The sequence below is a fragment of the Oncorhynchus gorbuscha genome, linkage group LG09 (genome assembly GCF_021184085.1).
Source record: "Oncorhynchus gorbuscha isolate QuinsamMale2020 ecotype Even-year linkage group LG09, OgorEven_v1.0, whole genome shotgun sequence".
In the NCBI taxonomy this organism is placed as follows: Eukaryota; Metazoa; Chordata; class Actinopteri; order Salmoniformes; family Salmonidae; genus Oncorhynchus; species Oncorhynchus gorbuscha.
This window is the reverse complement of record NC_060181.1, coordinates 42308077-42314316: the sequence shown is the minus strand read 5'-3', so window position 1 is coordinate 42314316 and position 6240 is coordinate 42308077.

Below are 6240 nucleotides of genomic sequence, written 5' to 3'. Positions count from 1 at the left end.
GAAAAAAACTCAGTATACATTCGCACGTTAATTAGAGATAGTGATTAATCACTAACCTTTGATGATCTTCATCAGATGACACTCATAGGACTTCATGTTACACAATACATGTATGTTTTGTTCGATAAAGTTCATATTTATAGAAAAAAACAGTAGTTCGAAAAACATCCGGGGATTTTGCAGAGAGCCACAATTGACAGAAATACTCATAATAAAAGTGTTATACAGTGTAGTAGATACACTTCTCCTTAATGCAACCACTGTCAGATTTCAAAAAAGCTTTACGGAAAAAGCAAACTATGCAATAATCTGAGTACGGCACTCAGAGCCCAAACAAGCCAAAAAGATATCAGTCATATTGTGCAGTCAACAGAAGTAAGAAATAACATAAATACTCACTTACCTTTGATGATCTTCATCAGAATGCACTCCCATGAATCCCAGTTCCACAATAAATGTTGGTTTTGTTCAATAATGCCCATCATTTATGATCAAATAGCTACTTTTGTTAGCGCGTTTTGTAAACAAATCCAAACTCACGATGCGCGTTCACTAGGAGCATACGAAATGTCAAAGGTTCCGTTACAGTCTGTAGAAACATGTCAAACGATGTATAGAATCAATCTTTAGGATGTTTTTAACATAAATTTTCAATAATGTTCCATCCGGAGAATTCCTTTGTCTGTAGAATTGCGATGGAATAGAGCTTGCTCTCACGTGAACAAGCGTCACGAGCTCAAGGCATTCTGGCAAACCTCTGACTCATTCCCCTCTCATGCCCCACTTCACAGTAGAAGCATCCAACAAGGTTCTAAAGACTGTTGACATCTAGTGGAAGCCTTGGGAAGTGCAACATGACCAATACCCCACTGTATCTTCAATAGGGAATGAGTTGAAAAACGACCAACCTCAGATTTCCCACTTCCTGGTTGGATTTTCTTCTCAGGTTTTTGCCTGCCATATGAGTTCTGTTATACTCACATATATCATTCAAACAGTTTTAGAAACTTCAGAATGTTAATATGCATAATATACATATATTGCATATATTAGCAACTGGGACTGACTAGAAGGCAGTTTACTCTGGGCACCTTATTCATCCAAGCTACTCAATACTGCCCCCAGCCATAAGAAGTTAAAATCCCCAGCTACAATAAATGCGGCCTCGGGATATGTGGCTTCCAGTTTGCATAAAGTCCATTGAGGTTATTTGAGGGCCGTCATGGTATCGTCTTGAGGGAGAATATACACGGCTGTGACCGAAGAGAGTTCTCTTGGGAGGTAATACAGTCAGCATTTGATAGTGATGTATTCTAGGTCGGGTAAACAAACGAACTTGAGTTCCTGTATGTTATCCCAATCACACCATGAGACGTTAATCATGAAACATACACCTCTGCCCTTGTCATCCTGGAGAGATATATGTTCCTGTCTGCGCGATGAACTGAGAACCTAACTGGCTGGACGGACTCAGACTGTATATCCCGAGAGAGCTATGTTTCCCGTGAAACAGAGTAGGTTACAATTCCTGATGTCTCTCTGGAAGGAAGTACTCTCCCAGAGCTCGTCAACTTTATTATCCAGAGACTGAACATTAGCGAGTAATATACTCAGAAGTGGTGGGTGGTGTGCGCGCCTCCTAAGTCAGACTAGAAGACCACTCCGAGTACCTCTCCTTCTCTGGCGGTGTTTTGGATCAGCCTCTGGAATCAGTTCAATTGCCCTTGGGGGTACAAACAAAGGATCCAATTCAGGAGAGTCATATTCCTGGTCGTAATGCTGGTGAGTTACTGTCGCTCTGATATCCAATAGTTTTTCCCAGCTGTATGTAATAACACAAAATAAAATACTGCAAAGTTTCCTAAGCTAGAAGCCAAGCCCTATCTGTCGGCACCATTTTGATTAGTCGTCACTTAACGATCTGAAATGGTCCACCCACACAGACAGTGTGGTGAAGAAGGTGCAAAAGCGCCTGTTCAACCTCAGCAGGCTGAAGAAATTTGGCTTGGCCCCTAAAACGCTCACAAACTTTTATAGATGCACAATTGAGAGCATTCTGTCGGGCTGTATCACCGCCTGGTACGGCAACTGCAATGCCCGCAACCACAGGGCTCTCCAGAGGGTGGAGCGGTCTGCCCAACGCATCACCGGAGGCAAACTACCTGCCCTCAAGGACACCTACAGCACCCAATGTCACAGGAAGGCCAAAAAGATAATCAAGGACCCGAGCCACAGCCCGCTCACCCGGAAGGCGAGGTCAGTACAGGTGCATCAAAACTATGACGAGAGACTGAAAAACAGCTTCTATCTCAAGGCCATCAGACTGTTAAATAGCCATCACTAGCCGGCTTCCACCCGGTTACACAGTCCTGCACCATAGAGGCTGCTGCCCTACATACAAATAAACTGGGAATCACTGGCCACTTTAATAATGTTTACATACTACTTTACTCATCTACATTTACATTACATTTACATTTAAGTCATTTAGCAGACGCTCTTATCCAGAGCGACTTACAAATTGGTGCATTCACCTTATGACATCCAGTGGGACAGTCACTTAACAATAGTGCATCTAAAACTTAGGGGGGGGGGTGAGAGGGATTACTTATCCTATCCTAGGTATTCCTTAAAGAGGTGGGGTTTCAGGTGTCTCCGGAAGGTGGTGATTGACTCCGCTGTCCTGGCGTCGTGAGGGAGTTTGTTCCACCATTGGGGGGGCCAGGGCAGCGAACAGTTTTGACTGGGCTGAGCGGGAGCTGTACTTCCTCAGTGGTAGGGAGGCGAGCAGGCCAGAGGTGGATGAACGCAGTGCCCTTGTTTGGGTGTAGGGCCTGATCAGAGCCTGGAGGTACTGAGGTGCCGTTCCCCTCACAGCTCCGTAGGCAAGCACCATGGTCTTGTAGCGGATGCGAGCTTCAACTGGAAGCCAGTGGAGAGAACGGAGGAGCGGGGTGACGTGAGAGAACTTGGGAAGGTTGAACACCAGACGGGCTGCGGCGTTCTGGATGAGTTGAAGGGGTTTAATGGCACAGGCAGGGAGCCCAGCCAACAGCGAGTTGCAGTAATCCAGACGGGAGATGACAAGTGCCTGGATTAGGACCTGCGCCGCTTCCTGTGTGAGGCAGGGTCATACTCTGCGGATGTTGTAGAGCATGAACCTATACTGTGTTCTATTCTATTGTATTTTAGTCAATGCATCTCTGATATTGCTAATATTTATATATTTCTTAATTTCATTCTTTTACTTTTAGATTTGTGTATTTTTGTAAATTGTTAGGTATTACTGCACTGTTGGAGCTAGGAACACAAGCATTTCGCTACACCCACAATATAATCTGCTAAATATGTTTGTGACCAATCAAATTTGATTTGATGGCCTTATACAGCTCGTTGAGTGCGGTCTTCGTGCCAGCATCGGTTTGTAGTGGTAAATAGACGGCTACGAAAAATACAGATGAAAACTCTCTTCGTAGATAGTGTGGTCTACAGTTTATCATGAGGTACTCTACCTCAGATGAGCAATACCTCGAAACCTCTAATATTACACATTGCGCACCAGCTGTTATTGACAAATAGACACACCACCACCCCTCGTCCTACCAGACATAGCTGTTCTGTCCTGCCAACGCATGGAAAACCCAGCCAACTATATTATCCGTGTCATCGTTCAGCCACGACTCGGTGAAACATAAGATATTACATTTTTGAATGTCGTGTTGGTTTAGCGTAGATCATCCCGTTTATTTTTCAGTGATTGCACATTGGCCAATCACGCTAATTATAGGGATTTGGGCCTGGTCTCGGAGAAGCAGGATATCCTTCACGTCAGAAGGATAAAAAGTGTTTGTCCAGTTTTAGGTGAGAAATTGCTGTTCTGATATCCAGAAGCTCTTTTTGGTCATAAGAGATGGTATCCAGTGGCACTAGAATCAAGGAGAATTGGAGTATTGTCCAAAAGAATGGAAAACGGAGAAAAGTAATGTAATAATTCTCGCCATCACGGTTGACAACTCCATTGTGTCCTCCTCCCAGAGCGCTAAGAACCTTGGCGTGATCCTGGACAACACCCTGTCGTTCTCAACTAACATCGAGGCGGTGGCCCGTTCCTGTAGGTTCATGCTCTACAACATCCGCAGAGTACGACCCTGCCTCACACAGGAAGCGGCGCAGGTCCTAATCCAGGCACTTGTCATCTCCCGTCTGGATTACTGCAACTCGCTGTTGGCTGGGCTCCCTGCCTGTGCCATTAAACCCCTACAACTCATCCAGAACGCCGCAGCCCGTCTAGTGTTCAACCTTCCCAAGTTCTCTCACGTCACCCCGCTCCTCCGCTCTCTCCACTGGCTTCCAGTTGAAGCTCGCATCCGCTACAAGACCATGGTGCTTGCCTACGGAGCTGTGAGGGGAACGGCACCTCAGTACCTCCAGGCTCTGATCAGGCCCTACACCCAAATAAGGGCACTGCGTTCATCCACCTCTGGCCTGCTCGCCTCCCTACCATTGAGGAAGTACAGTTCCCGCTCAGCCCAGTCAAAACTGTTCGCTGCTCTGGCTCCCCAATGGTGGAACAAACTCCCTCACGACGCCAGGACAGCGGAGTCAATCACCACCTTCCGGAGACACCTGAAACCCCACCTCTTTAAGGAATACTTAGGATAGGATAAAGTAATCCTTCTCACCCCCCTTAAAATATTTAGATGCACTATTGTAAAGTGGCTGTTCCACTGGATGTCATAAGGTGAATGCACCAATTTGTAAGTCGCTCTGGATAAGAGCGTCTGCTAAATGCCTTAAATGTAATGTAAATGTAATGTACAGTGATGAGAATGTCCCTTTGTATCTAGTAGAATTACAGTTTGTTAATGAGGAGTAGTTGAGCAGATTTCCAATATTGAGGAAACCATTTGAGATATCCAAACTGGTGGAGAGTGCTGGGTAAAGTGAAGGCTGTGAAGATCATGAGAGGTTGGGCTTGTTTAGATTTTTGTGCTTCTGCGGATCAGAAGGAATGTGCATTGCTTCTCACCCGATTTGATAAGTTTGAAGTGTTGTGTGTGTGTGTGAGGCCGTTGGTAAAAGGACACAGTTGAGTAATAATCCACGATTTACTAAATAAATGGTAAGATTCCAACAAGGAACATATACAATAAACTAAAGCACAAACAACGAGAACCCACATGACAAACAATAACGCACAAAACAGAGACGGAAATCAGTGGGTTAAATAATGCACATAATTAATGGAATGGAAACCAGGTGTGTAAATAATCAAGACAAAACAAAACGAAAATGAAACATGGATCGGTGGTGTTTAGACAGCCTGTGACGTAGACCGCAGAACACCACTGAAGAAGGAGAGGGACCAACTTCGGCAAAAGTAGTGACAGTGCGTCTCTTCGGACAGGGCACCCCTTAAGGAGGTTAAATCTGGCGACTTGTGGGAAGTTGATTTTGAAGAAATTAAAAATATTCCTGTAGTGATTGATGCATGTCTGATGATTCGTCACCTCTTTAAGGAATACCTAGGATAGGATAAGTATCCCCCCCCCCTTTAAGATTTAGATGCACTATTGTAAAGTGACTGTTCCACTGGATGTCATAAGGTGAATGCACCAATTTGTAAGTCGCTCTGGATAAGAGCGTCTGCTAAATGACTTAAATGTAAATGTAAATGATTCGTGTGGTGAAAAGGTGAAGGGTCTATCTGTTCTTTCATTTTTTTAAATGGTGTCTCTCCCTACTCAAGTGCAGAGTCAGAGAATTTATCCCAAGACCAATGCAGTGTGGTCATTGTTAAGCTTTTGGTCATGTTTCAAGTGATTGCAGAAGTGAGAAGCCGAGATATCCAAGTTGTGGAAAAGATCAAATCATGTGTTTTAAAAGTGAGGAAAATGTGACATGTTGCAATTGTGGTGGGAACCATGAAGCTACATCTTTTGATTGCCCGACAAGGGTGAAAGAGAATGAAGTGGCCAAAGTCAGGGCTGTCCAGAGCATGTCATATGCAACAACTGTTAAAAGAGTTGAGGGTTTGATTGGTGCTCCTGAAGAGTCCATGGTGCTGCATAGGCCTTTACTGCAGGCTGCATGGGTTGCCTTTTACCAACAGGACCCTGACATTTTAAAGGTTAAGAAGGTGGACTTTGTGGCATTTATAGCTATGGTGATTAATGGCAATGCCAAGGTGGGGAGAAGGTCCAGGAATATAGATAATAATTGTGGAGGCAAGCAGAGCGA